Below are 21004 nucleotides of genomic sequence, written 5' to 3' on the forward strand. Positions count from 1 at the left end.
AAGGAGATCGCAACAGGTTGCAAAGACGAGCCAAATCCAATAGCTCAGTTTAACTGAAAAGAATAATATGCCCTCAGCTTGGGCTCAAAAACTACCATAAATGGCTTAGTCAAACACAATTCCAACACGTGAGCATGCGCATGGCATTCAAAATTCATTATCTTTTGGCTAACAGTTAACAGACATGCCTTCTTCCCGGCAAGAAAGACATCTGATCTCTGCTTATAGCAGAGCATGTCTGGAATACCTCATTCAGTTGCACAACACACATGCATTGTTTTGTTTTGAGACAGGGTACATAGTACTGGCCGTCCTGGAACTCACTCTGTAGCCCAAACTGGTCTGAAACTCACAGAGATCCACCTCCCTCCCAGTTGCTGGGATTCCAGGCCCGTGCCATCATTGCATAACACAGGTGTGGAGGTCAGGGGACAGCTTGCAGGGGTTGATTCTATCTTCCGTCACGTGGGGCCGGGACCTGAACTCAGGTGGCGGGGCTCGACAGAAAGGCTCCTCAACGGCTGACTTGTCTCAGCAGTCCCCGCAATACAGAACACAGAGAGGGAAACTGAGAAGCTAGGTCCGGTGGTCTACGTCTGTAATCCCAGCACTCGGGAGCCTGTGGCAAGAGGATCTCCAAGAGTGCCACGACCTGTTCTACATAGCAAGGTTCAGGCCAGCCTGGGCTGCAGAGGGATGCCATAGCCAACAAGAGGGAAGAAAAGGAAGAGGAGGAGAATACAGCAGGCTTCTGGAGAGCAATAACCAGAAGGAGAAACTGACAGGAGAAACGCGAAGAAGAGAAGGTGCTTATCCGACACCAAAAGCACACACGGGATGAAAAAGCTAGAGGAGAATGGTGCTATCTATGGCAGGAGACAGTCTTGCTGTGAGAAGCCCCCCAGTAGGGACTAGGACCTCTAAGGGAAGGGAAACACCTATAAAATAAAGATTAGAGCCAGCTGTGGTGCCTCATGCCCACAACCCCAGCCTGGACTGCAAATGAAGACTTTTTCTCAACATGTGAACGTGCGCGCAAACACACATACACACACACACACACACACACACACACACAAAACCAGAACAAACAAAAGCAGTATGAGAAATATTTTTCTATGTGATTAGGATTGCTTAACCTGATACAGTGGTATGCACAGCACTTGGGAAGCTGAAACAGAATTGTCCCAAGCCTGAAGCCAGCCTGGGCTACACAGTGAATTCCAGGCCATCCTGATCTATCAAGTGATAATGAGACTCAAAAAAGCAGAAAAAGAAGAGAGGGGAGAGGAGGAGGGAGGGAGAGTGGAGCAAGGACGGAGTAAAAGCATACAAAAGTTAGAAGATGCCACGTGACGTCAAGGATTATAACACTACCGCACTCAAAGCGATGTGGTATTGGCTTGGTATTTGAAAGGCCAGAAATAGATCCAGACATTTTTGGACAATTGATTTTTAAGAAAAGTACAAAAAGGATTCAGTAAAGGAAGGAAAGTGTTTACCAAAGGCAGTCGGAACAACTGAATAGTACAATCCGAAAAATAAAGAAGAATGCCACTGACCACACATGGGACTTCTTTTTTTTTTTCAAAAAAAAAAAGTTTATTTATTTATTATGTATACGATATTCTGTCTGTGTGTATGCCTGCACACCAGAAGAGGGCATCAGACCTCATTACAGATGGTTGTGAGCTACCATGTGGTTGCTGGGAATTGAACTCAGGACCTTTGGAAGAGCAGACAATGCTCTTAACCTCTGAGCCATCTCTCCAGCCCCACATGGAACTTCTTGACAGCCAAAAGTCTTTGTGTGGCAAAGGCAACTGTTAACGGAATGGAGACAACCGACAGACGAATCTTGTCTAGCTATACCATTGACAGAAGACCATTAACATCTAGACTATAGTAAGAACTAGGAAAGCTAACCAACAGGAGATCAAACAACCCAGTCAATAAAAGAGCTTTCAAAATGGACAGCTGGTTCTCAAAATGTGAACTGCAGACAGCCGGTAAACACAGACAATCGCCCAACCCCGCCAGCCATCAGAGCAATGCAAACCCAAACTACTGAGATTCCACCTCACCTGAGTCAGAGTGGCAGCTAGAAACAAGTAACAGCCCAGGGGCGGGAGCGCGTGCCTTTAGCCCCAGCACTCGGGAGGCAGAGACAGGCGGACCTCTGTGAGTTCCAGGCCAGCCTGGTCTACAAGAGCTCGTTCCAGGACAGGCCCTAAAGTTACAGAGAAACCCATCTTGAAAAACTAAAACAAACAAACAAACAAACACAAGTAACAGCCAAGTGCTGGCAAAGACATGGACAAAAAGACATCCACTGCTGGTGGGAACGAAAAGCACTCCAGTCACCACGGAATTCAATATGGAAGCTGCCAAAAACCTCAAAATAACGCTGGGCATGATGGCGCACGCCTTTAATCCCAGCACTCAGGAGGCAGAGGCAGGTGGATCCCTGAGCTCAAGGCCAGCTTGGTTTTAGGATAGAGTTCCAGGACAGCCAGGGCTATAACGGGAAGCCCTGTCTCAAAAAAACAAGCAAACAAAAATCTCAAAAGGCATGGTGGCAACCCCTTTTATCCAAGCACTCAGGAGGCAGAGGCAGGCGGATCTCTGTGAGTTAGAGATTAGCCTGGTCTACACAGTTCCAGGACAGCTAGGGCTACATACTGAGCCCCTGCCTTGAAAAAAACAAAAACAAAACAAAACAGTCAAAACCTCAAAATAGATCTACCATATGACACAGCTAGACACAGCTACATGGCTCCTGTGTCTCCAAGTCAACACCACAGACATTTGCACATCCTTGTTGACCACAGCGCTGTTCACAACATCTGAGTCATGGAGCCAGCCTCCGTGACCAACAGCAGAGAAACAGAGAAGGAAAATGTGCTCCATGTACACATGGGGTTTTTTTCTGGTCATCATGAACAAAGTTTTATCATTTGCAGAAAATGGATATAACTGGAGAGAATATATTAAGTGAATTAAGCCTGTCTTAAATATTGTTTGCATCTTGTCTCTCATTTTTGGCTCCTAAATTTTACATGGATACAAAATTCACATGCACATGCACACACACACACAAATGACATGAAAGGAAAAGCAAACCTATCTAGGAGAACAGAGGAGACAACTAGGAGAGGGAGAAATGGGAGGGGACGAGCAGGGGACAATGTGCTCCCTTTATGATAGACACTTGAGTGTGTCCTTAGATAACACAGGAGTAGGTACAATGAATATACACAATGAAAATTTTAGTGAAAGGCCGGGCAGTGGTGACACATGCCTTTAATTCCAGCACTCAGGAAGCAGAGGCACGTGGATCTCTGTGAGTTCGAGGCCAGCCTGGTCTACAAGAGCTAGTTCCAGGACAGGCTCCTAAAGCTACAGAGAAACCCTGTCTCGAAAAACCAAAAAGAAAAAAGAAAAAGAAAATTTTCCTAAGAAAACAGTCAAGCTGAGGGGGACCTTTAAAACATTATGCTAAATGGACTGAGCGGTCAGAAAGGACAAACACCATACGATTTCTCTCACATGAGGTTCAAAAACCACAGAGACAGAAACATTGAGGAATGGAGAGTTGGCTTTTCATGGTAGTTTCAGGTAGGGAAAATGAGAAACTTCTAGAGATGGGTAGTGGTGATGGTCACACAATAACACAGACTACTGAGTGCTACAGAACTTGTTAAAATGCCAAATTTCATGCAATATATGTATTTTATCACCATTTAAAAAAGTCAGCGAATTTCCGGCTCTGCCTAACATTACCAAAGCAATGTTCTCTTTGGAATTTGCTGTCAGCTCAGGGCAGGGTTATGCCCTGGGAGCTCACCTGAGTCTCCAGTAACATCTTTCCTATGATTCCTGGAGTTTTTTGTTTATCTTCCTACAAAGGAAGACTGCTATCAAAAGCATTTTCAAGTGGAAGCTAAAATTATAAAAACTGAGATCACATGATTATGCTGAAACTCAAAGCCATCAGTGAGATTTGCCAGGTTTAGGAAGCATCAAGGTTGGGCTAAAATCTTGCCCTCACCCTCCTTGCCACCTCACGTGACCCTCACTGTTTACTACTGTCTCAGCAGCCGCAGGCAAAGCTGATTATTACCCAAACCCCTGATCACCAAACCACACACTGGGTCTTTCTTTCAGAAGGAAAACATCCCAGTTCCAACCATGGCCTGAACTTTATTTCACCCAAGAATAAAACTGGAAACTCGGGTTTAAAACCGTTTTAAAGAAACCTGACTTTCAGCCATGGAAGACACTGTGGTGAAAGCCACACAGACACCAGAGCAACAGGACTAGAACACCGGACACGTGTTCACCGGAGGTGCCAACAGGGATGGGGAGCCTTTTACCTGAAAACCAGGAATGGCCTTAGAGGCGCTGAGGGGCTTTCCAGCTTGCACTTGACAGCCCGGGTCGTTAAATAACACCTTAGATGTAGGCAGTTTGACAGCTCCTCCCTCCCTGTACAGAAACTGATACTGGAGTCCAGTTTAGGGGAAAGGAGCAGGGAGGAACCAAAGCCTGTGACCTTTAGATCTCATTTGTTCCCCAGGAGGTAGCCCTTCCAAAAGCTGCGAGCTGGCACTCTGTAGCCACTTAAAATAGAAACGTCAAGTGTTTTCTGTTTTCTCTCCATCTCGCTGCCCCGTCAGCCTTTTGTGGTCTAATCATCTATGAGGTCTGGATACCAAAGGGGGTGAGCAGAGGTGGGCATTCCAGGATAGTTAACTCTCCAGCTAGCTGGGGGCCAGCTATCAAAGGGATGGTTTGTACTTCCCCCCGCTGATCAGTGCACTGCTCCCCAGATTCTAGGTGTCCCTGCCTATCAATCTGCCAAGAGGGAACCTAACAGAAGTTAGGGCTAATGAAGCAGGTGAGATTCTATCCGCATGGCTTCGTCCTGCTGCAGGCTAAGCCCACATGGTACAGTGGCCTGATTCGGAAAGTGACTGTCAAACTTCTTTATCCCTTCACTCACTCTTATTTGACTTTTAAGATACTGAATCTCAGCTCTGCTTTTGCCTTTAGGGTTTCATGGGAGAGAAAACGAGGGCATCGCACGGCAATTGCTCTACAGAATTGCAAACACTGGGGGGCTAGGGTTGCTTCTGAAGAACCTTGGCATGACTCTGAAAGCGGGGGGAGCCCACCCCAACTGCAACATCGCAGTCTTGCAGATGAACTAAAAGACCCTCGCAATTTCACCGGGTGCACTAGCTACTGTCAGCTCCACCGGGTGCACTAGCTACTGTCAGCTCCGGGGCCCCGGCGAGCCCAGCGCGCGCAGTGGGTGACAACCGTCTTCCTTTGGGCTGGGACAACCCAGAGGCCTACAAATAAACACTCGTGGCATCAGAATGGGCAGCCCTCTGGCCCAGGGCCCGGCCACGACGAACCTGGGCCAAGGACTCTTTGTTGGACACAACCTTTATTTCCGACGAGGGGACCGCAGGCAAGGGGCAAACCAGGACAGAGAGGGAAAATAAGAAAAAAAAAAAAAAAAAACACCCTGAGGACGTGAGGGAAGGAGCCTGCCGGGAGTTGGAGGCGGGCCCCTCGACTCCCCCACAGAGAGATGTCCCCTTTGATGCCACTTGCTGGGTGCACACCCCAGACACTCCTCGGCTCGGGTAAGAACTCAGAGGACGGGGAAAGTCGGGCCCCACGCCCCCTTGCTCCCCACTTCGGGCCGCCGGCCTTCTCGTACTTACCGGGGGACCCCCGGACCGGTCTTCCTCGCCCGCGTCCTTTCCCCTCCCTGCCCCCTCCTCACTTCACGTCCCCGCCTCCAGGGGCCGCAGCCATGTCCATTACGGGCAGCTCGGAGGCGACTTGCCTCCTTCCTGCGACAACAAAGGTGCGGGCAGACCTGCTAAACATCCGGACGCTGATTGGTTGAAAGTCGAGATGGCGGCAGTTTCTGGATTTCTTATTGGTCTTTGGGTGCGCTAAGATGTAGCTTTAACCGCCCCTCAGGGAGCCTGGCGGAATTATGCGATAACTTGCTCTGAAGCCGGGAGCCTGGGTCCTACCTTGGGCACAATGCTCTGGCGTTTTTAGCTATAGAGAATCTGCCTAGAAGCGATCACACAAGTTGTTCCCCATTAGTTTTCCCAGTAAATTGTTTTAAAGCCATGAGCAGGCGATACCTCTGCCCTTTATTATTTTTTAAAAAGCCCCTTGCAAGAGCGCCTTATCTCTGTTTTTTTAAATTCTCCCTCCTGGTTTTTTTAAAGTCCCACCAGACTAATGCTGCAGCCAAGCCAAAGCTGGAGAATCTAAAGCAATACTGTTATTTCACCCTCAGTTCTTTTGAAATCTAAAGGGAAAAACAAGTTTTAAAAATTTTTTTTTCTAGATAATTAAAGAAATCGCCTGGGAACCATGTCTTGGGAAAACAAAATAAGCCTGTCAGTATTTACTTTCGTTTTCCCAGAGATCTAAGTCTGGAAGAGTTGCTTAAAAAAAAAAAAATCTGTTTATGAAATCAGAAGGGGTCATAGCTGGTCCTGGGAAGAAAGACTTCCCTTCCTTATATTATTAAATTTAATCATGTAATTAAAATTCCTCTTCTCAGTTAGACAAGAAATCATTTTACTGATTTAACTCTGTTTAAACCAGTTCAGCTGTTACCTAAAACACCCACAGAATCATGTCACTTGCCCCAAATATCTGTAATTTATCGTTACAGATTCCACGGAGAAGTCTAAATCTCACCATGTAATCATAGATGTTCCTAACATGATGGAGATATGTATGCATTTTCAGGGCTCACTGCCACATGGGCTCACTACAGTCTCAAACACGCTGGAGAACGTTGCCGGGTGGCTCTCTGCACTGTTTCTTTCCCTTTAATAACAGCCAGTATGCAAACCCGTGCTTGTCCAAAAGTCGCGCCCCAACACTTCCTTCCCAGGCGCTGTCCCTGTTTCTTCAACAGAACTGGTATTGCTTGGGTCTTAGGTCTTCTCACTTCACTCCACAAAACATGGTGCCCTTGGGAAATGCTGGACATTCCATTCTGCCTCTCTCAGCCAGGGCTACTGATGCTGTTATAAAACACCATGACCAAAGCACTTGGGGAGGAAAGAGTTTATTCCGCTAACGCTGTCACATTACAGTGCAGCAAAGGAAGTCAAGAGCTCAAGTGTTCAGGGACCGAGAGGCTGGAGCTGATGTAGAAGCTGATGGAGGAGTGTTGTTTACTGGCCTCGCTCAGTCTGCTTTCTATTTTTGTTTGTTTGTTTGTTTTTAAGCCGGGCTTCTCTGTGTAGCCCTGGCTTTCCTGGAACTAGCTCTGGAGACCAGGCTCAGAAATCTACCTGCCCCTGTCTCCCAAGGGCTGGAATTAAAGGCGTGCCACAGCCACCCAGCCTCAGCCTGCTTTCTTACAGAACCCAGAACCACCAGCCTAGGCTGGCACCATCCATAATGGGCTGAGACCTCCAGAATCAACCACTAATTAAGGAAATGTCCTTCACTGGGCGGTGGTGGCGCACACCTTTCATCCCATCACTCAGGAAGCAGAGGCAGGCAGATCTCCGAGGACAGCCAGAGCAGTTACACAGAGAAACCCTGTCTCAAAACAAAACAAAACAAGAAGAAAGAAAATGTCTTTCCTACAGGCTTGTCTACAGCCTGATCCTATGGAGACATGTTCTTAGTTGAGTCTCCTTTCTCTCTGATGATTCTAGTTTGTGTCAAGTTGACATAAAATCAGCCGATACACTGTCGTAATTCATATTGTTTTTTTTTTTTTTTGAGACAGGGTCTCTATGTAGCCCTAGCTGTCCTGGAACTCACTATGTAGACAGGGCTAGCCTCAAATTCACAGGGATCCACTTGTCTCTGCCTTCCAAGGGCTAAGATTAAAGGTGTGCACCACCACACCCTACCTTGGCCCCTCTGGACCACGCATGCCTCTGGGCACCATTTAAATTTTCTGAACATCACTTAAGTGAACCTGACTGGGTTGCCTGCCAGTTTGAAGGGCTGTGAAAGGCTCCTTTGCCCCTGACACCCATAAAAACCTGCTGAAAGAACAAATGGCTCAAGCCCAAACTTGCCACTAGCGTACTCTAAAGCACCTTGGATAGCTCTTCCAAAGCTCTGAGGGCCTTTTGGCCGTGTCTTTCTAATCTAGCCATTTCAAGCAGCTAGCTGTACAATCCTTCATTTTTCTGAAGCATCCCCAATCTCTCTAAGACAGCCCTGAGAAGAGCCCAAGGCCTTCCAAGGGAGATTTTTTTCATCTCCGTCTCTCTTTTTTTCCTTTAGGATTCTAAAGAAAACCACTCCTGTGTTCTCAGTTTCTTCCTTTCCAACCTCAAATGCTAATCCCATTTTAAGGTCTCAGCTGGTGCTGTTCCTTGCTCCTGAACTGCCCTTCCCGGCCTCCTTGCTTCCTCATTGGCTCCTCCTCACCCTTTCAGATCTGGTGGCTTTGTCCCTGTTTTCTCACAGTTGCCTGTGGATAAGGGTAGCACCTTGCTTACCACTGGGTTGTATCTTTGACAGAAAATATTAATAAAGCATAAGTATGTGTATGTCTTTCCCTCTCCCGCCTGCTGGGGGCAGGTACTAGCAGATAGGACGTGGGGTGAGAGGAAAAAACGTTGTAGGGATTTTTGATATGGTGATGGCAGGGTTTTTTTTTTTTTTAATTTTGTTGTTTGTTTCTTAAAGACATGATACCATGTGTAGCTTTGTCTGGCTGGGAATTCGCAATGTAGACCAGGCTGATCTCAAATTCCCAGAGATCTACCTGCCTTTGCCTCCTGAGTTCTGGGATTTAATGTGCGCACCACCATGCCCTGCCTGTGGTGATGATTTTTTAAATTTTTTATTATTTTGGGGGCATGTGGGAACCATAGTATGTGTTTAAAAGTCAAAACACAATTTAAAAGAAGTCAGTTCTCTCCTTCCACTACTCAGGTAATCAAGCTTACATTGTTGGTTTTGGCTTTTTGTTATTGTTGGTTTTTGTTTGTTTGCTTTGTTTTTGTTTGTTTTGTTTTATTTTGAGAAAGGGTATCTCTGTGTAACCCTGGATATCCTGAAATTTGCTGTGTAGACCAGGCTAGCTTTGAACTTATAGAGATTTGCCTGCCTCTGCCTCCTGGGTACCTGCCCACCTCTGCCCCCCCATACCCTGCACATTATTGGATTTTGGGGAGTTTATACTGTAGCCACCATTTCCAAGTGCAGGAGCGAGTACATACAAGAGAAGGATGCATTTTCAAAGAAGGAAGAGGGCTGTGGGTGTGGCTCAGTTGGTAGAGTGCTTGCCTAGCATAAATGAAGCCAGGATTTTATCCCAAGCACCACGTAAGCCTGCCGTGTTGGTACAGACCAGTGATACTAGCACTTGGGAGGGAGAGGCAGGAGAATCAGAAGTTCAGGATCATCCTTCAGTGAACAAGTGAATTCAAGGCCAACCTGGCCTACAGGAGACTTTATCTTGAAAGAAAGAAAGAAAGAAAGAAAGAAAGAAAGAAAGAAAGAAAATCATATCAAAAATCCCTACAACGTTTCTTCCTCTCACCCCACGTCCTATCTGCTATAAGCCCAGCAGGGAGGGAGGGAAGGGCCGGAAGGAAGGAGGGAGGGAGCAGAATGGTCTGAAGTAGGGCAGAATTGGAGGAAATTTGAAGGGAGGGAAAGAGAGCTTTAGGACAGAGTGAAGAGCATTCTGGCTGATTGGGTAACGAAGTTCATTTCAAATGCTACTCTGCTGCTGCTAAACAATTTCAGGACGGAAGAAGTTGGGCAGAAGAGAAGGCTCAATGGTCAAGAGCTCTGGCTGCTCTCACTGGGGACTCAGGATGGGACCCCAACATCCACGATCACTGACTGCTCTCACAGGGCACTCAGGATGGGACCCCAACATCCACGATCACTGGCTGCTCTCACAGGGCACTCAGGATGGGACCCCAACATCCACATGACAGCTCATTAATTTATGTAATTCTCTTTGACATTTTCCTCAAGAAACCACATTGGCATTTGAAGTTGCGTGGCAATTATTCTTGGATGCCGACTTCATTTTCTTTGCAGTGGTTGTGTCTAGAGACTGGCAGTACCCACTACACATCTTTCTCCCTAAACATATAAGCATTCGTAGGTGTCCTCGCCCCTTAAAACAAAAGGAAGTAAAAGTATATAAAGCAAAAAGAAGAGAAAAAAATATGGGATGGAGAAGAGGAAAATGCCTTCAATATCAGGTGACCTGGTCTAGGTGACACATCTCTGTCAGACTAGCCCGAGGAGCACCCAATGCCAAACAGAGAACTGCAGCTTTCTCCATTGTGTGGCTGTGGCTTCCCGAAAGCAGTGATGTTTATGGTGACTCCAAGTTATCAAGGGGAAGGGAAGGAAGAAGGCCACTCCCACCAGAGGATGCTGCATCGGTGACAGTCACGAGAAGGAAGCAAGGGTGTGAGGAACTGAAGGAGATCCCCACCTGACCCAAATACCCGAAAGAAGCTTCTGGAAGCAGCCACATTAGCCCTTTTATCCCATGTCAAGGATTTTGAACTCTATTCTGAGACCAGGAAAGACGGTGGGAAGATCATCAGCACGCTGTGAATGGCATTTATAAAAATCCTCAGGCTGGGTGCTGAGTGAAAACGGGACGGCAGAGAAGCGAAAATGGCACTGGGAAGATGGAGGGTTGCCATATGGGCCTATGAGAGGTGGGGGTTCTACTGAGCAGTAGGGTAAGCCTTCTGGGCCTGTGCTAAGGTCTCAGCAGCCTGGGTGGTAAGACATAGATGTGTCCCAGAGCTATTGAGCAAAACCTAATGGCTGATTTCAAATGTCTTAGGAAAATGATGGAACGTCTCTCTTAAACCCTGGGCCTCGTATCACCTCAATTACAACGACAGAAGCTGTCTGCGTCCTGTGCCAAGATACCCGGGAAAGGCTAACACACAGTGAAAATTCCGAGCAATCAGATGGGGAAACTGGAATATGCCTATAGTTCCAGCAGTTGGGGGTTAAGTTAGGGTGATCAGTTGAGCCCAAGAGTTTGAAGCCAGTTTGAGCAACATATTGGGTTCCCCCATCTCAAACACAAATTACTGAGCCAGGAGTGGCAGCAAATGCCATTAATCCCAGCACTAGGGAAGCAGAGATAGGTGGATGTATTAGAGGCCAGCCCAATGAGCATAGCGAGTTCCAGGCCAGCCTGGGCTATGTAGAGAAACCCTGTGTCAAAACAAACGGATAAACAGACCATTAGTCTGGAGGGACGGCTCACTGGCTTCAAGTGCGAGCAACCTGACATTAACCCAGGTTTCAATTCCCAGTGAAAAGCTGGATGCTGCCAGGCGGTGGTGGCGCACGCCTTTAATCCGAGCACTTGGGAGGCAGAGGCAGGCAGATCTCTGTGAGTTTGAGACCAGCCTGGTCTACAAGAGCTAGTTCCAGGACAGGCTCCAAAACCACAGAGAAACCCTGTCTCAAAAAACCAAAAAATAAAATAAAAAATAAAAAGATAAAGTAATTAAAAAAAAAAAAAGAAAGAAAAGCTGGATGCTATAGTGCAGGGCTATAAGCCCAGCAGGAAGATAGGAAGTGAAGACAGAATTGCAGAGGCTCATGAACCAGTTAGCCTGGAACACACAGTTCAAGAGAAACAAGAGAAATCCAACCTCAGCAAGGTAGAGATGGGAACTGACTCTCCCGGCCCCCATAGCTGTGCTGCAGAAACTGTATACCTGTATTCACATAGAAGAGGAAGAGGGAAGGAGGGAGGGAGGACCAAAGCGGAGGGGAAGAGAAAGGGGGAGGGAAGGAAGAGAGAAAAGGAAAGCAGTTGTAAACTGGACAAGTCAGGGTGGGACACACACCTGCAATCCACACACTTGGAAGGCTGAGGCAGGAGGATTTTGAGTTTGAGGCCAGCCTGGGCTACATAGTGAGACCATCTCTCAGAAAGAAAAAAACCAAAACGATGAACAGGACATCACCTAGAGAACCTTCTTGTTTCTAGGACGTCGCCCAAGTGGAGTTGAGTCAGAAGCCATGAGTGACTCAGGCCTGATTCAGGATTTTAGCAAGGAACAACAAGCTGAATGACCTGCAAGCTGAAACAAGCCCCTCCTACCGCCCACTGGAGCATCCTTCGTCATTGCGCCATCTTTTCCACCTAATCATTTGCTTAAAGATGACAGGAAGAAACGGGCATGGCTTAATATCTTTATGCGGAGCTGCTGGAGAGATGGCTCCGTGGGTAAGAGCTCTGGCTGCTTCCAGAGGTCCTGCTTGTGGCTCCCAGGTGGAAAATGGTGGAACGTCTCTCTTAAACCCTGGGCCTCGTATCACCTCAATTACAACGACAGAAGCTGTCTGCGTCCTGTGCCAAGATACCCGGGAAAGGCTAACACACAGTGAAAATACCGAGCAATTAGATGGGGAAACTGGAATACGCCTATAGTTCCAGCAGTTGGGGGTTAAGGTAGGGTGATCAGTTGAGCCCAAGAGTTTGAAGCCAGTTTGAGCAACATATTGGGTTCCCCCATCTCAAACACAAATTACTGAGCCAGGAGTGGCACCTACAACCCAGCTCCGCCTATAATTCCAACACCGTCTTCTGGCCTCCAAGGGCACCTTACATGGCACAGACTCACACATAGACACTCATAAATAAAAACCTTTGCATATATTAAAAGTCTTTGGGCTGAAAAGCCTCTAACTCTGCCGGATGAAACAGACCAGAGTCCCTGGCCAGAAACAGCAGAGTGAGGAGCCTCCTGCTGTGGGCGCTAATCCTCTCTCTGTCTATTGCCACAGCCAAAGTTTCAGACACTTTCAGGTTCTCTGAAGGGATGGGTCAAATGGTCAAAGGACACAAGCAGACAGTTGAGACAAGAAAGCAAACGTCAGGAGTTGATTTGGAGGAGGGGAAGATTTTATTTTCCTAATAAAAATAAGATTGACCTGGAAAGAACGCAGAGTCCGTTTCCCATCGCTTCGGTCACACGAGATAATAAAATTGAACAAGGCAGAGGCTACGGTGACACCGGCACGTTTACCTGTGATTTATATGTGATTGCAGGGTGAGAATATCTTTGTGGGGCAGTCTGACAGTAGACAGTAAAACACAGAAAACGACCAGCTCTTTGTCATGGCTGTCATTTCTTATGGAAAGAAGTCCAAAGCTCTGTGTGTGTGTGTGCAGGGAGTATTGACCACAGCAGGAATCAGATAAAAATCACTCCCCCAAGGGGCTGGTGAGATGGCTCAGCGGGTTGAAATACTTGCCACCAAGTCTGACGACTCGAGTTGGATTTCCTGAACCCACGCATAGGAGAGAATCAACATCCACAAGCTGACTTCTGACTTCCACACTGCATTGTGGCATGTGCAAAAGTGTGCTCAAATACACACCATAGATGTGTAAAAAAATTAATACCCCTCAGGGGCTGGTGAGATGACTCAACATTTTTCCTTTTTTTGGTTTTTCGAGACAGGGTTTCTCAGTAGCTGTGGAGCCTGTCCTGGAACTTGTTCTGTAGACCAGGCTGGCCTGGAACTCATAGACTCACCTGTTTCTGCCTCCCAAGTGCTGGGAATAAAGGCATGCATTACCACACCCCCCTGGCTGCCACTCAGTTTTCCTACTGGCTAAGTCCTTGCATCTCTCCCACCCTTGTGCCAGGCTTTCTTTCTTGGGGCACCAACCAGCTCCCACATCGTGACATGTAGTCTTGCTAGTCTTGAATGCTTGGCCTAGCATAGGCTCATTTCTGGCTATCTCTTTTAACTTAAATTAACCTGCTTCTCTTTATCTACCTTTCGCCTCGGGGTTTAGAGCCTTTCTTCTGTATACCTTCACTGCTTCTCTATGTCTGGCTGGTGGCTGCCTGGCTTCTGGCCCAAGGTGTCTTCCTTGCCTCTCCTCTCTTCTTCTCTTGTTCTTTCTCGTCTAGCTTGAGCATAGAGTTTTCCCTCCTCTTTATTCTCTTGCTGTCGGCCAGCCCCGCCTATCCTTTCTCTGCCCAGCTATTGGCCGTTCAGCTCTTTATTTGACCAATCAGGTACCTCACCAGGCAAGGTGAAACAAGTGCAATTTATCTGTACATAATTAAGCATACATTCTTATATTGTTAAACAATCACAGCATAAACAAAAGTAACACACCTTTGCACAGTTAAAGTAATATTCTTAAACAAAAACAAATGTAACAAACCTTTACATAGTTAATATTCTACATCAGTGCCCACGTAGGCAGGCCCCTCTGTGAGCAGCTGGTTTATTGAAAAGAGACGCAGGATGTGTTCCCTATCTTGATCAATAGTGTTGGATCAGTAACTGCACCCGTGGGGCTGTGGAAGAATCTATAAAGCAGTCAATTTGGCTGGGAACCAGCAACTGCCAAAGGAACTTTAGACCCTCCAGAGAAGTCTTTAGAAAGAAAAAAAAGTCTAAGGGATTTCCCTGTGCTATTAGGAACTGTTCCTGCCTAGTTATCACCAGGAGCGGGCCCTCTAAAGCTGAGCTGCTCTAGCCTAGCAGGTACGTTAACTGGAAGAGGTAGCCCACTTCCTCTCGGGCCAGTGCAACACTGACTCATCTCCAAAGGGAGCCATGCCAGTCAAAACAGGATGGACAACATCAAAGGAAAACAACATCCTGCATGGGCTGCTCTTTGTTGTGAATTATCTGGTCCATGCAGGGTGACTGCTATAGTTCCTGCAACCAAAACCATCATTTTGATGGGGAGGCAGACGGCAAGACAGGGTTTCACGAGAGGAGGGAACTTCAGCTGAGAAAATGTCTTCATAAGACTGGGCTCAGGGCAGGCCTGTGGGGCATTTTCTTAATTAGTGATTGATGGGGGAGGGTCCAGCCCATTGTGGGTGGTGCTATCCCTGGGTTTGTGGTCCTCCTGGGTTCTTAAGAAAGCAGGCCAAGGCACTTAGAAGGCAGAAGCAGGCGTATCTCTGTGAGTTCGAGACCAGCCTGATCTACAAGAGCTAGTTCCAGGACAGGCTCCAAGGCTACAGAGAAACCCTGCCTCAAAAAAACAAAAAAAAAAAGAAAAAAAAGAAAAAAAGAAAAGAAAAAGAAAAAAAAAAGCAGGCCAAGCAATCTGGGTTGAGGGGATAGGGGGAAAGCAGTAACCAGTACCTCTCCATGGCCTCTGCATTAACTCCTGCCTCTTACTTCCTGCCCTGTCTGATTCCTGCCTTGGCATCCTTCGGTGATCTGTTGTCTGGAAGTGTAAGCAGAATAAACCCTTTCCTCTCCAATGGCCTTTGGTCATGGTGTTTCATCTCAGCAATAGAAACCCTAAGACAGCTTGCTCCTCTCCCTCCTAGATCTATTGGGTGTACTGCTGTATACCTGTAATTCCATCATCTGGGAAGCTGAGGCAGGAGTATTGCCGTGAGTTCAAGACCTACCAGGGCAATACAGGAAGTGCTAAGCCATGCAGGGCTACAGAGTGAGACCCTGCTTCAATTTTCTTTTGGGGGGGATGGTTTTTCTAGACAGGGTTTCTCTGTCTAAAACTGAACTGCTAAGAACTGAACCTGGGTCCTTTGCAAGGGCAATACACTGTCTTAACCCCTGAGCCATCTCTCCAGTCCCAGAATTTTTGTTTGTTGTGTGCGTGTGGGTACAGAAGTGTCTGTGCCCATGAGTGGAGGGCAGAGAACTTTTCATAGTCCTTCCTTCCTCAAGCACCATCCAGGTTTGGTTTTGTGACTTTTTTTTTTTTTGGTTTTTCGAGACAGTGTTTTTCTGTGGTTTTGGAGCCTGTCCTGGAACTAGCTCTTGTAGACCAGGCTGGTCTCGAACTCACAGCCTGCCTCTGCCTCCCGAGTGCTGGAATTAAAAGGCTTTTTTTTTTTTTTGACAAGGTCTCTTACTGGCCTGGAGCTCACCAACTAGGCTGGTCACACTGGCAGGTCAGAGAGCCCAGGGGACCCGCTGGCCTCTGCCTCCCCACCCACTGCCAGGATTATAAACACACTTCAACATACCCACCTTTTAGAAAGCAAAAACCAAGAATTCAGGGCTGTGTTCAGGTCTCCATTGCTCGCACAACTGAACATCACCCCAGCCCAGGTTCTGACTCCTCAACGCCGCTCACAGGCCCATCATGGGATCGTCTTCACCAGCCTGTTCTGCATTCGTCTTGAAGATGTGAGCATCTTCAGGGCCTCCTCTTGTCTGCTAGCATCTCTCTAATTGGCTAAATCTGATGTGGGATTTCCCTCTGTATGCTGGGATTACCTTTGGTTAATAAAGGAACCGCTTTGGGCCTATAGCAGAGCTACAGGGGAACAGAGCTAGGCAGGGAAAACTAAACTGAATGCTGGGCGAAAGGAGGAGGAGTTAGGGAGAAGCCATGGAGTCACCACCGGAGACAGATGTGCTGAAACTTTGCTGGTAGGCCACGACCTCATGGTGATGCACAGAATAGTGGAAATGGGTTAAACTGATATGTAAGAGTTAGCCAATAAGAAGCTAGAGCTAAGCCGGGCAATGGTGGCACACGCCTTTAATCTCAGCACTCGGGAGGCAGAGGCAGGTGGATTTCTGTGAGTTTGAGACCAGCCTGGTCTACAAGAGCTAGTTCCAGGACAGGCTCCAAAGCCACAGCAAAACCCTGTCTTGAAAAACCAAAAAAAAAAAAAAGCTAGAGCTAATGGGCGAAGCAGTGATTTAATTAATACTGTTTCTGTGTGATTATTTTGGGGCTAAGTAGCCTGAAACTAACTAGTGGCCTCCTCCAACATAAATCTACTCTCATTCTTAAAATTTGTTTATTTTGGAGACAGGGTCTCACTCTGCAGCCTAGGCTAGATTAGAACTCACTTTGTAACCCAAGCTGGCTTCAAATTCATGGCAATCCTCCTGCCTCAGCTTTCCAAGTGCTAGGATCACAGGTGGGAGCCACCACATCTTGCTTCTTGGTCTTAAGGTGAGGAGCCCACACTCCTGAGTCTTGTGCTCACCCCTTAAGCTCTAGTTTTTGCTTTGTGCAGCGGCTTCTCCAACTCCTCCACGTGCGTGCCTCTCCTAGGCAGCCCAAACTCTCGCGTGCAATCCACACTCAGCCTCTTCTAGTGGAGCTCCCACCACGCCCCCGCCTTGCACAAACGGTGCTGTGAACGCCCAGCCCTGAAGCTGAAACATGACATCTTGGTTCCTTTCCTTCAGTCATTTAAAAAAAAGGAAAAACACAAGATAAAAAAAAAATCCAGGTGTAGAGGTGTGTTTATAAACTCTGTACTGAGGAAGCAAGACAGCTGGCTCCCCCGACTCTTGGCCAACCAGTCAGTCTGGCCTGCTAGGTTGAGTTCCAGGGTGTTGAGAAACCTTGTCTAAAAAAAAAAAAAAAAAGCAACAGAGGCACAAAAGGAACAAATGACACCTCAGATTGTCCTCTGGCCTCCACAAGCACACTTGCGCGTGCCCGCGCGCGCACACACACACAAACACACACACTCACAGACACACACACACTGAGATGTCTGTGGCCCACACTATGATCCCAGCATTCCCCAGGAGGAAGTTCAGAAATTCAAGGTTGGCCTCAGCTATCTAGGAAGTGTGTGACTGGCCTAGGCTATGTGAGACCCTGTCTCAAAACAAAAGTTGAGCAATAAAAAGATGCTAGCAGGGCTATAGCTATCTGAAAGCTTTTTCTGAAAATTAAAAAATAAAATATTTATTTTATGTGTATGTCTATAGCATGTATGCAGAAACCTGAAGCTATCAGAAGGGGGCACCAGGAAGTTGTGAGCCACCCAGGGACGACAACTTCTTCTTCTTCTTCTTCTTCTTCTTCTTCTTCTTCTTCTTCTTCTTCTTCTTGTTTTTTTGAGGGAGGGTTCGAGACAGGGTTTCTCTGTATATCTCACTCTGTAGACATGGCTGGACTCGAACGCAAAGAGATCCTCCTGCCTCTGCCTCCCAAGTGCTGGGTTTAAAGGCGTGCGCCACCACCAGGCAGGCGTGCACCACCACCAGGCAGCTCCCACCTGCGATTTCTATACGAGCATCAGGTGCTGTTAGCGCTGAGCCTCCTCTCCAGCTCCCGTCTGAAAGCTTGCTGAAGTTTGAAAAGCCAAATGCAGTTAGATGATAGGACCCCTCCGTTCCCCTTCTCCTGGCCCCTCAACAGAGCTGCCTGACCTCAGGCCAGAGTACTGGCTCCCTTGAGAACATCATGTGCATAATAACAAAACAGGAGCTTCAAGGTATTGTAGGGTCTCTCCTGGGAAGTTTTCACTCTTGTCATTGGAAGCAGAGCAGTCCCTACAGAGTGCAGGAGAGGATCACTTAGGGAGTCACTGCCCGGAGTGTCATCTTAGAGGACACTCACGCACAGCCCCCTGGGCTCTGCTGTGATTCCACACTCCTGCCGCCTTCCCACGTATAACATCCCACCTAACACCCCCTCCCCAGTCTCCTTAAGGCTGACCTTCTCGTTTTCAGAATACCGATCACTGCTTGCCATGTGTTTCTGTGTGTTCATGGGATGCCAGCCTCCCTCCACGGGATCCAAGCTTTGTATGAGCAGGAAATTCCGTGCAGTTTAGGGACTGCCATTTTCCAAGCCGTCAGAACGGCACCCAGCACACAGTCATATAACTTCAGCAAACACATCAGTGAAGGGCTTTCTGGGTGGAGCGCAAATGAGATCTACATGATGGCTCCTCCTGTAATCCAAACACTTGGGAGACTAAGGCAGGAGGATTGCTACAAGTTCAAGAGCAGCCTGGGTCATGTCATGAGTTTCAGGGTGACATGGGCTACAGACCCTGTCTCAAAAACAGACAATAAACACATCCCAAAGCAATTCTGCCAGCTAACAACCAAGTGTTTCAACAAGTGGATGGACATTCTACATCCAGTCCATAAACACACCAATACCCTGCGTTCCTCTGTTCTCTGCTACCGGCAACCATCACTCTTCCACATCCCGATCAACTTTGTTTTAATTTCCTTCCGCATATAGCATATATCTCCACTTTGATTTTGCAGCAAATGACAGTATTTTATTCTTCTTTATGTTTAAATAGTAACCCACCAGTGTAGATACAACACATTTTCTTCCTCTGTCAGTGGGCATGAGGTTGATTCCATGTCTTTTTTTTTTAATGTTTTTTTTTTGTTTTGTTTTGTTTTAGTTTTTCGAGACAGGATTTCTCTGTAGCTTTGGAGCCTGTCCTGGCACTAGCTCTTGTAGACCAGGCTGGCCTCATACTCACATAGATCCGCCTGCCTCTGCCTCCCGAGTGCTGGGATTAAAGGCGTGTGCCACCACCGCCCAACTGTTTCCATGTCTTGACTCTGCATAGTTAACCTTTATTCTGAGTTTTGCCATATACTTCCACATGTTCCAAATCTCTACATAATAACTGTCATCTTCGGCTGGAGAGACGGCTCAGAAGTTAAGAGAACTGACTGCTGTTCCAAAGGTTCTGAGTTCAATTCCTAGCAATCACATGATGGCTCACACCCATCTGTAATGAGGTCTGGTGCCCAGAACACTATATACATAATAAATAAATTAAAAAAACAATAACTGTCATCTTTATTTCAGCAGCTGAGTAAGTCTAAGTAGCACATTCAGTGTGTCCTATGACAGGACTCATGGCAGGCAGCGTGATGTCAGAGGCCAGGGTCATTCTTGTGGACTGTGTGTTTGAGCATGTGTCTATAAAATACCTTTATTGAAGCCAAGCAGTGGTAACGCCCATCTTTAGTCCCCGCATTTGGAAGGAAGAGGCAACCAGATCTCTGTGAATTCGAGGCCAGCCTGGTCTGCAGAGGGAGTTCCAGAACAGCCAATACACCAAGAAACCTCGTCTCGAAAAACCAAACCAAACAAAAACCACCACCAACAACAATAGCAAAAAAATCCTTTATGGAGCCCTCTCTGCCCGATCGCCGCCATCATGGACACGAGTCGCGTGCAGCCCATCAAGCTCGCGATAACCAAAGTGCTGGGCAGGACTGGTTCGCAGGGATAGTGCACGCAGGTCCGTGTGGAATTTATGGATGACACCAGTTGCTCCATCATCCGAAACGTCAAAGGTCCCATTCGAGAGGGAGATGTGCTCACCCTATTGGAGTCAGAAAGAGAGGCTCGGAGGTCGCACTGACTGACCTTCCTGCTGGGTCCTGAGTATCCACCACTTGGCCCATGATGACCTGCGACTATTAAATAAAACATTTGTATTCTTTTAACTCTTAAAAAAATCCTTTATGGAGATATTATTCACATGCCATAAAATTCACTTGCTTGGCATAAAGCATGGGCACATGCCTGTAGTCCCAGAACCGGGGAGGCAGGCACAGGAAGATTTTGAGTTCTAGTCTAACCTGGGCTACCCAGAAAACTGTCATCAAAACAAACAGGAGGAATGTGGGGCCAGTGAGATGGTTCAGCTGGTAAAGGTGCCTGCTGCTAACCAAGCCTGACGACCTGAGTTCGATCCCTGAGACCACACGTGATGAAAGGAAAGAACCAGTTCCCACGGTTGCCCTCTGACCTCCACATAGACATGTTGTCGTGGCATGTGCCCTCTCACCCGGCAACATAAATACATTTGTAAAAAGTAGTCAGTTGTGTAGCTTTAAAAAAAAAAAGAACCTTCATTTTATGGCTGAATCAAAGTCACTAGGATGACCTGGGTGCTGCAGAGCCATGCTCTGGAGTTCAGATGTTCCGTCTCAGAATTGATGTCTGAGTCTGCAATGGACAGGTTTTGGGGACCTCATTGGCCCCAGGCTCTGTAGTGCGTCATCTGAGCCGGGGCAGGGAAGTCACGTTCACCACGTGCTGACCTCTGAAGGTGGTAGCAGTGCACATGCATGTGACATTAGCTCCTGTCACCTTGCTTCTGCCAGGACCAGAGAACCTTTTCTATTATTTATAAGTTTATTTTTTATCCTGAGGTGGGGTCTCCTGTACTCCAGATCAACTCCAAACTCACTCACTATATAGCTG

General features: G+C 47.3%; 1 protein-coding gene and 1 pseudogene across 2 annotated transcripts in view; one reads left to right on the forward strand and one right to left on the reverse strand.

Moving 5' to 3' along the window:
• Positions 1–5838, reverse strand: part of Tmem94 (transmembrane protein 94) — a 37811-nt gene extending 31973 nt beyond the window's left edge. The window contains exon 1 of one of the 2 annotated variants that reach the window (XM_041635656.1): positions 5739–5838. The gene's annotated coding sequence lies outside the window, so the exon portion shown is untranslated. Of the gene's footprint in view, positions 1–4376; positions 4480–5738 lie in introns of those variants that run through there. The other variant, XM_041635657.1, reaches the window with a different exon arrangement.
• A 14111-nt stretch (positions 5839–19949) lies between these two features.
• LOC121436012 lies at positions 19950–20156 on the forward strand (annotated as a pseudogene).
• Positions 20157–21004: the final 848 nt, after the last annotated feature.

Source organism: Microtus oregoni, unplaced genomic scaffold, assembly GCF_018167655.1.
Source record: "Microtus oregoni isolate MIOR12 unplaced genomic scaffold, Mior012 000048F_ref0000485, whole genome shotgun sequence".
NCBI lineage: Eukaryota > Metazoa > Chordata > Mammalia > Rodentia > Cricetidae > Microtus > Microtus oregoni.